Source organism: Heterodontus francisci, chromosome 12, assembly GCF_036365525.1.
Source record: "Heterodontus francisci isolate sHetFra1 chromosome 12, sHetFra1.hap1, whole genome shotgun sequence".
In the NCBI taxonomy this organism is placed as follows: domain Eukaryota; kingdom Metazoa; phylum Chordata; class Chondrichthyes; order Heterodontiformes; family Heterodontidae; genus Heterodontus; species Heterodontus francisci.
This window is the reverse complement of record NC_090382.1, coordinates 20,754,300-20,769,913: the sequence shown is the minus strand read 5'-3', so window position 1 is coordinate 20,769,913 and position 15,614 is coordinate 20,754,300. Positions and strand designations below refer to the sequence as shown.

Below are 15,614 nucleotides of genomic sequence, written 5' to 3'. Positions count from 1 at the left end.
CAGGACAAAGCAGCCCGTTTGGCACCCCATCTACAAACATTCACTCCCTCCACCACTGATGCACAGTGGCAGCAGTGTGTACCATCTACGTGATGCAATGCACCAAGACTCCTTGGACAGCACCTTCCAAGCCCGCGACCCCTACCAACTAGAAGGATAAGGGCAACAAATGCATGGGAACACCACCTGCAAGTTCCCCTACAAGTCACACACCATCCTGACTTGGAACTATATCGCTGGGTCAAAATCCTGGAACTCCCTCCCTCACAGCACTGTGGGTGTACCTACCCCACATGGACTGCAGTGGTTCAAGAAGGCAGCTCACCACCACCTTCTCGAGGGCAATTGGAGATGGGCGATAAATGCTAGCCTGGTCAGCGATGAATAAAAAGTGTTTCTACAGCAGTAAACGTGACTACAGGATGGTGTGTTGCCTCCCTGATGCCAGGGTCAAGGACATCACGGAGCGGCTGCAGGACATCCTTCTGGGGGGAGGGTGAACAGCCAGAGGTCGTGGTCAACATAAATACCAATGACATGGTAGGAAGAGGGATGAGGTTCTGAAAGCAGATTTTAGAGAGCTAGGAAGGGAATTAAAAAGCAGGACCCCCAAAGGAAAGAGTATTCTCAGGATTATTCCCAGTGCCACGTGCTAGTGAGCATGGGAATAGGAGGATTGATTGAACAAGTGGCTGGAGAAATGATGTAGGAGGGAGGGCATCTGAATTCTGAGGCACTGGAACCGGTTCTGGGGCAGATGGAACCTGTACAAGATGGACGGACTACACCTTTTAATAGGAGCGGAACTAACATCCACGCAGGGAGACTTGCTAGTGCTGTCGGGGAGGGTTTAAACGAGCTTGTCGGGATGGGAACCTGAGGCATAGCTCAAATTAGAAGGAAGTAAAGCTGGTGACAGGAGGTAGAAAAGTAGCAAGTGACATTAGAAGGCGGGTGAAACAAAGGCGAGCATCAACTAGAATGCAGAATGTCTAGATTAAGGGCACTCCACCTGAACACACGCAGCATTCGCAACAAGGTAGATGACTTGGAGCCCCAAATAGAGGTAAATGGGTATGAACTAATTGCCATAACACAAACGTGGCTACAGGGTGACCAAGACTGGGAACTGAATATTCAAGGACATGCGACATTTAGGAAGGACAGGCAAAAAGGAAAAGGAGGTGGTGGTGCACTGATAAGGGATGGGATCAGTACATTAGTAAGGGAGGATCTCTGATTGGAATAACAATGTGGAATCTGTTTGGGTGGAGCTAAGGAACAGCAAGGGGCAGGAAGCATTAGTTGTTTACAGATCACCAAACAGTAGTGGAAGTGTGGGGCATGGCATTAATCAGGAGATTAGGAAAGCATGTGGTAATCATCGGTGACTTAAATCTGCATATAGACTGGATAAACCTAATGAGCAATAATGCTGTGGAGGACGAGTTTCTGGAGTCTGTTGGGGATGGTTTTCTAGAGCAGTATGTTGAGGAACCGACTAGAGAACAGGCTATTTTAGATCTATTATGTAATGAAAAAGGGCTAATTAATCTTGTTGTAAAAGAACCTTTAGGCATGAGTGATGTTTGAAAGTGAGGTAGTTCAATCTGAAGCCAGTGTGTTAAATTTGAACAAAGGAAATTATGAAGATATGAGGGGCAAATTGGATGAGGTGAATTGGGAAAATACATTAAAAGGTATGATGGTACATAGGCAGACGATAATCTTTAAAGAAATATTACATAGCTTACAGCAACTATACATTCCTTCAAGCCACAAGTAAAGGCAGTCAACCGTGGATAACAATGGATGTTAAGGATTGTATAAGATTAAAAGAAAAAGCCAATGAAGTTGCCAGAAATAGTAGTAAACCGAAGGATTGGGAGGATTTTAGAATACAGCAAAGGAGGACAAAGAAACGGATGGAGAATAGAATATGACTGTAAGCTAGCAAAAAATATAAAAACAGATTGTAAAAGATTCTATAGGTATGTAAAAAGGAAACGTTTGGCTAAGACAAATGTGGGTGCATTGCAGGCAGAGTCAGGCGAATTTATAATGGGGGATAGAGAAATGGCAGAGAAGTTAAATGATGACTTTGTGTCTGTCTTCACTGAGGAAGATACAAGAAATCTCCCAGAATTAGAGATCCAAGGGATTCGGGGGAATGAGGAATTGAAGGAAAAGTTGTATTGGAGAAATTAATGGGGCTGAAGGTTGATAAGTACCCAGGACCTGATATTCTACATCCCAGAGTGTTGAAAGAGGGAACTATGGAGATATTGTATGCATTGGTCATCTTGCAAAATTCTGTAGATTCTGGAGTGGCCTGCAGATTGGATGGGAGCAAATGTCACCCCACTATTTAAGAAGGGAGGGAGAGAGAAAACAGGGAATTACAGACCTGGTAGCCTTGCATCGGTCATTGGGAAAATGCTAGAATCGATTCTAAAGGATGTGATAAATGGACACTTGGATGATCTGATTGGACATCATCAAAATAGATTTATAAATGGGAAATTATGTTTGAACCTGTCGGAGTTTTTTGAGGATGTTAGTAACAGAATTGATAAAGGGTAGTTGGTGGACGTGGTATACTTGGATTTTCAAAAGGTCTTTGATAAAGTCCCCCACAGGAGGTTGGTTAGAAAAATAAATCACATGGGATTGGAGGTAATATACTGGCATGGATTAAGGATTGGTTAATAGGCAGAAAACAGAGGGTAGGAATTAATGTGTCATTCTTGCATTGGCAGGCTGTGACTAGTAGGGTACTGCAGGGATCAGTGCTTGGGCCCCAGCTGTTCGCAATATATATCAATGATTTGGATATGGGGACCAAATTTAGTATTTCCAAGTTTGCAGATGACCCAAAACTAGGTGGGAATGCGTGTTGTCAGGAAGTTGCAAAGCGGCTTCAAAGGAATTTGGAAAGACTTCGTGAGTGGACAAGAATGTGGCAGATGGAATATAATGTGGAAAAATGTGAGGTTATACACTTTGATAAGAACAGATGTGCAGAGTATTTCTTAAATGGTAAGAGATTAGAAAGTGTAGATGTACAAAGGGACCTGGGTGTCCTTGTCAATAAGTCACTGAAAGCTAACATGTAGGTGCAGCAAGCAATTAAGAAGGCTAATGGTATGTTAACCTCTATCACAGTAGGATTTGAGTACAGGAGTAGTGAAGTCTTGCTTCAATTGTATAGAACCTCAGTTAGATAGCATCTGGAGCACTGTGTGCAGTTTTGGTTCCCTTGCCTTAGAAAGGATATTATTGACATAGAAGAAGTGCAACGAAAGTTCACCAGACTTGTTCCTGTGATCGCGGGACAATCTTATCAAGAGAGATTTAGAGAGAGAGAGATACAGCACTGAAACAGGTCCTTCGGCCCGCCGAGTCTGTGCCAACCACCCATTTATACTAATCCTACATAGATCCCATATTCCCTACCACATCCCCACCTTCCCTCAATTCTCCTACCACCTACATACACTAGGGGCAATTTACAATGGCCAATTTACCTATCAACCTGCAAGTCTTTGGCTGTGGGAGGAAACCAGAGCACCCGGCGGAAACCCACGCGGTCACAGGGAGAACTTGCAAACTCCGCACAGGCAGTACCCAGAACTGAACCCGGGTCGCTGGAGCTGTGAGGCTGCGGTGCTAGCCACTGTGCCGCCCCTTTGGGGAAGCTGGTTGTGTATTCTCCAGAGTTTCGAAGAATGTGAGGTGATCTCATTGAAACCTACAAAATACTTAAAGGGATAGACAGGGTAGATGCAGCTAAGTTGTTTCCCCTGGTTGGGGAGTCCAGAACCAGGGGACACCATTTCAAAAAAAGGGGGAAGTAACTTAGGACAGAGACGAGGAGAAATTTCTTTACTTGGAGGGTTGTGAATCTTTGGAATTCTCTACCCCAGAGGGCTGTGGAAGCTCAGTTATTGAATATATTGTCATGAAGACCCCCACCTGCCAAGAATGAGGCATATTAATTTCATCATATGAACATTAATTTTAAACTGTTGCTGGAGTGAAGAAATGACTTGTTTAAAGAGATCACCAGACACTTGGCTGGAGGACATTTGCATACTGATTCAATTAAGAGATGGGGCTGGGCGATGGAGATCTGCATCCTGTAAGAGACAGCACTTACCGCATTTTCCTGCCCCCCCCCCCCCCCACCACTAAACCAAAAGCTTTGGAATCCACAAATGCAGCAGTTTGTTTAAACAGTTAGCCGCATGACCAATCTGCTGGCCAGCTTGGAGTTTTGAATTGTGCTCTCAGGACAGTTTGGCAACAGACTGACGATTGTAACTGAACCTGGAACACGGCAGCCTCTCTCCTGGCTGGCATGCTGTCGCTCTCTGACAGGCCTCCGGACCCACTGAAGACATGTAAATCTAAAGAGAGAAAAGACTCCTACATCGAAACAAGTTAAAGCGTACACTGGGCCCCAACTAACCGCAAGACTTAGCGGCAACCAAAGACTCCACGTTGAACTCTGGACCGTAAATAACTATCAGATATTACCTCAAACTTTCCCCTTTAGCCTTTCTACTTTTTCTGTCTCTATCTGCTGCATGTTTATCGCGTCTGCACGCTCGAGTGGTCGCGTTGCATATTTGTAGTCGTTAAGTGAATAAGAGTTTAAGATTAATAAACTTCCACCTTTCTTGTTTAAATCGAAGAAAACCCGTCTGATTTGGTTTCTTTGCCTTACAATTGGAAATCAGTGAACAAGGATTCACCTGAGGGGGAGCCAAAACACGGTGGTTTTAAAATTAAACCCCGTTACGGTTAAACCAGACAAAGGCTGAGAGGGAATCCCTAGACCCCGTCACACCTGGTGGTAGCAATGTTTAAAGCAGAGACTGACAGATTTCTAAATACAAATGACATCATGGAACGTGTGGGTAGTGTTGGGTGGGGGGGAAGACGTTGAAGTGGATGATCAGCCATGATTGTATTGAATAGTGGAGCAGGCTCGATGGATTGAATGGCCTACTCCTGCTTCTATGTTCCATATTTGTTCATGAGATGTGGGCATTGCTGGCAAGGCCAGCATTTATTGACCTTGAGGTGGAGATGGTAGTGAATCAGTGAATTCTGTGTGGTGAAGATACTCACATAGTGCTGTTGGACAGATATAGGATTTTGACCCAGTGACTGTGAAGTAACAGTGCTATATTTTCAAGCCAGAGACTGGAGATGGTGTTCCCATGTGCTTGCTGCCCTTGTCCTTCTCGGTGGTGGAGCTATTCTGGTGAGTTTGACTGTCATTTTGCTGCTTGGCTAGACTGTGGGACAGTGCTGTCAATTATAGCAAGTCCCCAGCTGTCAGTGAAGAGATCTTTGTGGGGTTGGCTGGGCTGGATGTGCCTTTGCCATGTCTGATGTCTAGGTCAATGCTAGGTTTTGTAATTTTTGGTAGCAGTTTGATGCAACTGAGTAGCTTGCTGGGCTATTTCAAAGGGCAGTTAATTATCGCCAACACTGCTGTGAGTCTGGCATTCCACACAGGCCAGACCAGATATGGATGACAAATTTCCTTCCCGAAAGGAGATTAGTGCATCATGTGGGTCTTTTGATGACGATGCAGTAGTTTCATGGTCACCATTAATGATACTAGTTTTTTAAATTCAAAATTTAATTTAATTTAAATTCCTAGCTCTCGTGATGGTTTTAAACTCATGTCTCCAGATTGAGTCCAGGAACATAGCCATGATACCGTACTCGCACTCTTGCAGGTTGTGAAACATTACTTGTGTCAAATGCACTAGATGCCGTTGCAAAATGTTCCATTCAGAAAGCTAAATGTCCCCACCCACCCCCCCCCCCTTTGCTGGTAGCAGTTGTCTATTTGGGTTTGGCTGCAGGTGTACAGGGCAACAGTGCATTCTTTACATTTCTGACTTGCAGGAACTTTTCTTCGAGCTCTGGGAGATTTGGAAAATAGCAAATGCAATTTTTCAAAAGTCTTGTACTGCTGCACCCAGTTTGAGGAGAAAATCTGGCACCAGTGGGAGCTGGCCCAGTTACAGAATTGATATAAATGAGCCCACATAAAGGTGTTCTTGGGGGATTGACAGCATCTGTTGCACAGATCCAATGCCCTTTTTACTGTTCTCTGTTCCTCAAAGATGCAAATAGTATCCCAAAATGTGTTGTTTGCTTTCTTTGTAAGATTCAGTGGTCTAGAGTTGTATGCATTGCAATCCTATTGTGGGTAGTGAGATTGTTAAATGGTCAATCATTTTCCTATCTCACTTAGTTAGGATTTAATGAGATTTTGTAATATGTGGATGCGATGTGATTGGACCCTAGTAGAGTTATGACCCTGTGACACAGATATAGGCCATTGTGTGGTTTTTTGTCTTATTGCGTCTTTCTCTCGAGTGACTCCTGCTGTTGGAAAGTACACATTTCAATCTTGGAAGAGAACAGGTTCTCGCTCAGCTGTGCTGTCCTCATTGTCTCCTGGGTTCATGTATGAAGAACGGCATTTAGGTGAGTTATACTGACGCTGTGTCTGCACACATGGGGCCAAGAGTTCCTTCCTTCAGATTGCTATGTTGCTGGAATTGTTGACTCTTTAGGAAAACAACCTATACTAAGCAGAGGTTCTTAATTCTACTGGTACTGGGAGGGTAAAGCACCATCAAGAATCAGTGTCTTCAGATAGAGGAAGGAGGAAATAGTCAATACCAGGTTGGATGAGTCATACAAATGCTCTAGGAAATGGCCACTATGGAGCCCTTAATCAAACAAGTGATTGACCAAGACAAGATACTATATTTATTTTAAATGCCTTTCTAAAGTGACCCCGGTGATGAGAATTTCAATGCTTTATTATGTAGTAAACTCAGTGGAATGCTATGCCCACAGCAAACTGAACAGAGAGTTAAGCTGTCTGGTGCTTTACCCTCCCAGTATGAGTTAAGAACCTTTGCTTAATATAGGTTGTTTTCCTGAAGAGTCAACGATTCCAGCAGCATAGGAATCTGAAGGCGGAAGTCTTGGTCCCATGTGTGCACACACAGCCTCCAAGTATAACTCAACTCAGTGTCTCCTGGGTTCATGTATGAAGAACAGCAATGAGGACAGCACAGCTGAGCTAGAACCTGTTCTCTTCCAATGTGTACTTTCCAGCAGCAGGAGTCACTTGAGAGTGAGACGCCATAAGACTAAGAACCGCACAATGGCCTATATCCCTGACGGTCTCGAGGGTTGTAACTCACTACTAGGGTCGGATTATGTTGCATCCACATATCTCAAAATCTCATTAAATCTTAACTAAGTGAGATGAAAATGACTGACCATTTAGCAATCTCACTACCACAATAGGATTTCAATGCATACAACTTTAGACCACTGAATCCTACAGAGAAAGCAGTCAATATATTTTGGCCTACTATTTGTATCTTTGAGGAACAGAGAACAGTTAAAAAGGCATTGGATCTGTGCAACTGATGCAGTCAATCCCCCAATAACACCTTTTATGTAGGCTCATTTATATCTCAATTCTTTAACTGGGCCAGCTCCCACAGGTGCTAGAGTTTCTCCTCCTTAAACTGGGTGGAGCAGCACAAGATTTTTGGTAAATTGCATTTGCTATTTTCCAAACCTCTGAGCTCAAAAACCATGTTAACCAGAAACACAAAGAATGCACTGTTACCCTGTACACCTGCAGTTGTACCCAAATAGCAGACAACCGCTGCTAGCGGGGGACATTTAGCTTTCTGAATGGAACATTTTGCAAAGCACCCAGTGCATTTGACACAAGTAATGTTTCATAACCTCCAAAAGCGTGGGTATGGTAGCATCATGGTTATGTTCCTGGGCTAGTAATCCAGAGGCATGGACTAATGACCTGGAGACATGAGTTTAGAACCCATCATGAGAGCGAGGAATTTACGTTGTTAAATTTCTAAATTTAAAAAGCCAGTACCATTAATGGTGACCATGAAACTACTGCATTGTTGTAAAAATTCATGGTTCACTAATCTTTTAGGGAAGGAAATTTGTCATCCGTATCTAGTTTGGCCTCAGTGGGCCACCAGTCTCACAGCAGTGTTAATAATTAACTGCCCTCTGAAATAGCCCAGCAAGCTACTCAGTTGTATCAAACCGCTACGAAAAACAACAAAACTTGGCATTGACTTAGGCATCAGGCATGGCAAAGGCACAGCCAGCCCAACCTGCAAAGACCTCTTCACTAACATCTGGGGACTCGTGCTAAAATTGAGAATTGTCCCGCAATCTATTCAAGCAACAAAATTCACAACATACCTCTACCACCTAGAAGAACAAAGGCAGCAGGCACATGGGAACGCCACCACCTGCAAGTTCCCCTCCAAGTCTCATCCTATCCTGACTTTAAAAATATAGCGCTGTTACTTCACAATCACTGGGTCAAAATCCTGTATCTCCCTAACAGCACTGTGGGAGTACCTTCACACAGACATCACTGGTTCACTACCATCTCCATCTGAAGGTCAATAAATGCTGGCCTTGCCAGCAATGCCCACGTCTGATGAATGAGTAAAGAAGTTGTGTGTAATGTGTTACATGGGTTCTCCAATTTCCTGATGGAGGCAGCTTTGTAATCCAAGCACTGAAGCTGCTTTGAACACCAAAATGCAGTAAACCTTTCGCAGTCTATTGTACCAGAAGTAAACCAGCACTGTGCAGGGATTTATTCAGATGCTTTGTGAATCCAGGTAAAAGCTAAGTCTGCCTGTCTGGTCCACAAAAAGCAGGACAAATCAATTCCAGTCAATTATTGCCCCAACAGTCTGCTCTCAATCATCAGCAAAGTGATGGAAGGTGTTGTCAACAGTCCCATCAAGCTGCACTTAGGAATAACATCCTCACCGACTCCTCACCGATGCTCTGTTTGAATTCAACCAGAGCCACTCTGCTCCAGATATCATACAGCTGTGGTCCAAACATGGACAGAAGAGCTGAATTCCAGCGGTGAGGTGAGAATGACTGCGGTGTTTTGAGTATGACATCAAGGATCTGCAGTAAAATTTAAGTTAATGGGAATCAGAGGGGGAAAACTCTCAGTTGGTTGGAGTCATACCTAGTATAAAAGGAAGTTGGTTGTGGTTGTCAGAGGCCAATCATCTCAGACACAGGACATCACGGCAGGAGTTCCTCAGGGTAGTATTTTAGGTCCAACAATCTTCAGTTGTTTCATCTATGACCTTCCCTCCATCATAAGGTCAGAAGTGAGGATGTTCATTATGTAATGTTCACCATTTACGACTCATCAGATACAGAAGCAGTTCATGTCCGCATGGAACAAGACCTGGACAACTTTCAGGTTTGGGCTGATAAGTGACAAGTTGGCGAATGAATGAATCAGTGACTTGCTGCTCTGTATATGTTTTTGCCTATCAAACCATTGAGGAGCTTTGATCATTAGTTTGAATTTTAAGGAATGCTATGAGATACTGTTCTGTGGCAGCTTTTGAATGTATGTCACAGTTTAATCTGTGACTCTTCAAATCTGAAATGAGATTGCTGACTTCCAGGTTTTGTCAGGACCATAGTGTTTGAGCATTTGGATCTTGTCATTCCCCTTTCCTTTGAAGGTTAACTGCGCACCAAAGCTTTATAACAGTACAGTGCTTGAGTATGTGTGTTATCTAGGATCATCTAAAAGAACAACTGTCTGCTGTTTGTCAAATGCCTTCTGTGTGTTGCATTGTGGCAGTGTACAATGCAATTCTATGCAAAAGTGAGTACAGAACTGGAGCTGAACTCTGATTCTGGCAGATGTGATTTGCATTTTCTTTTTGAATTACACTATAATAGGAGAATTTGTGTGGTTAGTTTAAAAAAAAAAAAATCCCACCTGCATTTGCAGCCTTTTATTAAACAAAAAACATCCCTTTTGTAAAATGAACCAATGTTTTTCCCAAAAATCCAGCATCTCAAGGTTGCCCTCTTGTAGTTTTCCCTCAGCGGCTCTTCTTTCTGCCAGTCTAGCCAGTGAGTGATAGATTATTCGACTGTCGGGTGTCACAGATGATTTTGATCACTCAAATGCTACAAGTGTGATCTGTGTATCAGTCTCTATCAATACTTAGTAAGACCACAATTTGGATACCGTGTGCAATTTTGAGCTCCACATTATGGAAAGAATGTTAACCCAGTAGAGAGGATACTGTGCAGTTTGTGAGGAAAAAAATACAAAAATGCTTGAAAATTTGAGGCTGTTTCAGTTAGAGTAGAGGAGATTGAAATGAGTTATTAGAGATATTTAAAATGAAGGGATGGGACAGAATAGAGATTTTTCTGTGAGGGTCGTGAGTCTTTGGAACTCTTTCTCAAGGTGGTGGAAGCAGAGTCTCTGAATATTTTTAAGGCAGAGGTGGATAGATTCTTGATCAGCAAAGGGGTGAAAGGTTATTGGGGGTAGGTGGGAATGTGGAGTTGAGGTTACAATCAGATCAGCCATGATCTTATTGAATGGTGGAGCAGGCTCGAGGGGCCGAGTGGCCTACTCCTGCTCCTAATTCGTATGCTCATATGTTAGAATAGATAGTAACGGTTTCCAGTGGCAGAGGGATCTAGAATCAGGCGACATGATACCAAACTTAAATGTGACATTGAGGACAAAGAGCAGAAGAAACCTTTTAACAGAGTTGTGAGGCTGTGAAATGCAATGCCAGAGCTAATGTTTGAAGCAGAGACCATATTGACATTTAAAAATAAGTTGGACAGATTGTTTTAGGAAAAGGGGGTAAAGGGATATAGGAGCAAGGTGGGCACATGGAATTAGGATACTGCTGAGAGGAGGGTGAGCATGCACTGGCTGGGCTGGACAGCCTATTTAATTTGCAATTTCCATGTAATAAGATTTCAGTGGGAGCGAACTGGATAACAATCTGAGACAGGAACATAGAATTCAATTTCACCCCCCCCCACCTTCCCAGACTTGACCAACTGAGTTATTAGATGAGCAGCAACAGCATTAGTTTTTACCTTTTTTAAAAATAAAGGATAGAGACGTCACAAAATAATACAGCCCTTCGTTTGTTAGGAGAATATGTGCTGGACCAGTGGGAAAAGAGAAATGTTGAAAAATTAGGGGTGAAAGATTGTGCCTGTGTTTTTGCTGTTGAAGTTGTTTATCACCTTTGCAAGAAGCTTCAAAAATACTGTTGGGTTGGATGATTTTTGCTGTGAGCAGATGTTCAGTCTGGTGTGGTTGTTGGGATTGACATTTAAGTCATCATTCTGGACAGTAGCCTGCAATATTTGAAAAGTCTTAACTATCTGCAACCTCTTGTCTGTACCAGCTGCAGTGCTCAATTGTTGCACAGAGCACAGAATGTGAAGTAAAAAGTCTGTAGGCAAGATCTACATACTAGCTGCATAGAGGCTACAACACAGAATTATAAGGAAGGCCTTTCATTTTCTCAGTTTCCTGATTTCTTCCCCTGCCCCCCAGCCACTCTAGCTAAATTTTAGAAAATATATTGAAAATTCTCTTACTCTGCAAATGCTAAGCTGTGTGCACAGAAAAAAAGTCTTGCATTTATGTGAAAAGCACTACAACCTCAGGATGTCGTGATGTGCTGTCACTGTTGTAATGTAGGAAATGCAATAGCCAATTTGTTCGCTGCAAGATCCCACAAAACATTCAGTCACTCACTCCCTCTACCACCAGCACACCATAGCAGTAGTGTGTACCAGCTACATGATGCACTGCAGCAACTCGCCAAACCTTTGACAACACTTCCAAATCTGCGACTTCTACCAACTAGAAGGACATGGGCAGCAGATGCTTGGGAACACCACCACCTGCAGGTTCCTCTCCAAGCCACACACCGTCCTGGCTTGGAACTATATCACCTTTCCCTCACTGTCGCTGGGTCAAAACCCTGAAACTCGCTAATGGCACTGTGGGTGTTCGCACACCAGATGGACTGCAGCGGTTCAAGAAGACAGCTCACCATCTCCTTCTCAAGGGCAATTAGAGATTGGCAATAAATGCTGGCCACAACCCGTGAATTAGTTATTTAAAAAAAAAAAAATCTGTTTTTGTAATGTTGATTGAGGGATACTGCAGATATCTCCCCTGCTCTTTGAAATAGTGTCATGGGATCTTCTACATCCACCTGAAAGGGCTGATGGAGCCTTGGCTTAACATCTCATCCCAAAGATGGCACCTCCAACAGTGCAGCACTTCGTCAGTACCTAGATTTCTAGGCTAAGTCCTAGAGTTGGACCTGAACCCATAAATTGACTCAAGGCAAGAGTGCTACCAACTGTGCCACAGCTGACACTAAGTAAGTGTACAATAAGTTTTTTTTTTAAGCAGCTTCTCTGTTGGTCTTTTCCAATATTCTGCAGCACCTGGCAGTGTGATGTCACCTAACTGAGGCCTATAAGAGTAGGAGGGGTCTATCTTGCCTATCATATATGATCAGCAATCAGTAGCAGGAACTCTGACTTATGCCAGTGTAACCCATGGTGCTTGATGATTTCTATATTTGGTATTCATTTATTTAAAACAAGTTGTGGGGTGGTTCTCATGGGTTTGAACATGACATTGTCCATTCTATGAACTGCTTTATAACTAGCCATATAGACATGGTGAGAAGTGGTGGATGCTTCAGTTATGATGTTTCTTGTTCTAAATAACAGATCCTGCAGGAGCTGTGTTGAAGCTGTATGGTGGGTTCCAAATGAATTTTTTTCCTTTTCGCTGGAAAAGGTGATGTTGAGCCATTTTCTTGCACTGCAGCAGTCCATATGGTAGAGGTACGCTAATAATGCTACTGGGTAGGGAGTTCCAGAATTTTGACTCGGTAACGATGATGGAACAAAGCTACATTTCCAAATCAGGATTATGTGTGACTTGGAGGGGAACTTGCAGGTGGTATTCCCATGCACCTGCTGCCCTTGTCCTTCTAGGTAGTGGTGGTCATGGGTTTGGGAGGTGCTGTTGAAACCTTGGTGAGTTGTTGTGCATTTTGTTAGTACACATTGCAGCCATGTTGCATCAATGGTGAAGGAATGAATTTTTTCCTGGGATGTGGGCTGGCTGGCTGCCCAACATTTGTTGCCCATCCCTAATTGCTCTTGAATTGAGTGGCTCGCTAGGCAATTTCAGAGGGTGGACAAAAGTCAAACTCCATTGCTGTAGGTCTGGAGTCACATGTAGGCCAGACCAGGTCAGGACATTGATGCACCAGATGGGTTTTTACGACAATCAATAGTTTCATGGTGTCATTACTGAGAGGCTTTCAATTTCAGATTTTTAATTAATTGAATTTAAATTCCACCAGCTGTCATGGTGGGATTTGAACCTGTCTCCAGGGCATTAGCCTGAGCCTATGGGTTACTAGTCCAGTGACATTACAACTACACCGTCTCCCCAATGAGTGTATGCTTAAGGTGGTGGATTGTGTAAAGCTTCTTGAGCATTTGTTGGAGCTGCACTCATCCAGGCAAGTGAAGAGTATTCCATCACACTCCTGACTTGTGCCTTGTAGATGGCTAATATGCTGTTGGGAGTTAGGAGGCTAGTGACTCGCCGTAAAATATTTAGCCTCTGACCTCTTGTAGTCACTGTATTTATGGCTGATCCAGTCAAGTTTTTGGTCAGTGGTGACTCCCAGGATGTTGGGGATTTGATGGTAATGCTATTGAATGTAATCCAGAAGTAATTTAAGAGATTATGTTCATTGCTTAGCACTTGTGTGGCGCAAATGCTATTTTCCACTTTTCAGCCCAAGCCTAAAATGCCGTCCAGGTATTTCTGCATGCCGGTGTGGACTGCTTAATTATGAGGAGTTGTGAATGGAACTGAACAATCACAGGCATACATTCTCACTTCTGAGTTTGTGATGGAGGTGGAGAAAGATGTCATTGATGAAGCAGCTGAAGATGGTAGGGCTTAGGACACTGCCCTGAGGAACTTCCTGTAGTGATGTCCTCAGGCTGAGATGATTGGTCTCCAACAACCACCACCATCTTTCCTTTCTGTGCTAGCTGTGACTCAGCCAGTGGAAATTTTTTTTTCTTGTCCTCCCAGTTCCCATAGACTTTAATTTTTCTAGGGCTCCTTGATGCCACACTTGGTTAAATGCTGCCTTGCTGTCATGAGCAGTCACTCTTGCCTCACCTCTGGAATTTGGCTCTTTGTGTCGGGGCTCGTAGCCTTTGCTGTATCTAGTGCTCTCAGATGTATCTTGATATCAAGAGAAGTGAATCAAATTGGCTGAAGACAGGCTTCTGTGTTGGGGGACCTCAGAAGGAGGCTGATGGATCATCCACCTACTGGCTGAAGATGGTTGCAACCACTTAATCCTTGACTTCTGCACTCATACTGTGTTCTGCTGCCCTGAGGATAGTGATGTTCATAGACCATTCTCTTCCAGTTGGCTGTTTAATTGACTACCACCATTCATGACTAGATGTGGCAGGATGTGCTAAGGGAAGATCTTGTTTGACCAACTTGATTGAATTTTTTGAAGTACCAAGGAAGATAGATGAGGTTAGTGCAGTTGATGTGGTCTATCTGGATTTTAGCAAGGTTTTTGACAAGGTCCACATGGCAGACTCACTAAAAAAAAAAATAAAATCCCATGGGATCCAGGGAAATGCAGCAAGGTGGATACAAAATTGGCTCAGTAGCAGGAAACCAAAGGTAATTGACGGGTGTTTTAGCGACTGGAGGGCTGTTTCCAGTGGCATTCCGCAGGGCTCAGTACTGGGTCCCTGCTTTTTGTGGTATGTATTAACGATTTGGATGTAAATGTAGGGGGCATGATCAAGAAGTTTGCAGATGACCCAAAGATTGTTTGTGTGGTAGAAAGCGAGGAGGATAGCTGTAGGCTGCAGGAAGATATTGATGGTCTGGTCAGATGGGCAGGGAAGTGGCAAATGGAATTCAACCCAGAGAAGTGTGAGGTGATGCATTTGGGGAGGTCAAACAAGGCAAAGGAATACACGATTAATGGGAAAATACTGAGAAGTGTAGAGGAAGTGAGGGACCTTGGCGTGAATGTTCACAGATCTCTGAAGGTAGCAGGACAGGTCGATAAGGTGGTTAAGGCATATGGAATCCTTTCCTTTATTAGCCGAGGTATAGAATATACATAAGAACATAAGAACTAGGAGCAGGAGTAGACAATTAAGCCCCTCGAGCCTGCTCTGCCATTCAATACGATCATGGCTGATCTCATCTCGACCTCAACTCCACTTTCCTGCCTGTTCTCCATAATCCTTCAACCCTTTACTAATTAAAAATCCGTCTGTCTCCTCAAATTTACTCAATGTCCCGGCATCCACTGCACTCTGGGCTAGTGAATTCCACAGACTCACGACCCTTTGAGAGAAGTAATTTCTCCTCATCTCTGTTTTAAATCTGCTACCCCTTATCTTAAAACTATGACCCCTTGTTCTCGATTGCCCCACCAGACAAAACATCCTCGCTCCGTCTACTTTGTCAATCCCCCTTAATCATCATGTATACCTCTATTAGATCTCCTCTCATTCTTCTAAACACTAGAGAGTAAAGACCTAAGCTGCTCAATCTCTCTTCATAAGACAAACCCCCTCATCTCTGGAATCAATCTGGT

General features: G+C 43.5%; 1 protein-coding gene across 2 annotated transcripts in view; it reads left to right on the top strand.

The window, feature by feature from the left end:
• Nucleotides 1-15,614, top strand: part of LOC137375772 (eukaryotic peptide chain release factor subunit 1) — a 58,386-nt gene that overhangs the window by 18,638 nt on the left and 24,134 nt on the right. The window lies entirely within an intron of this gene.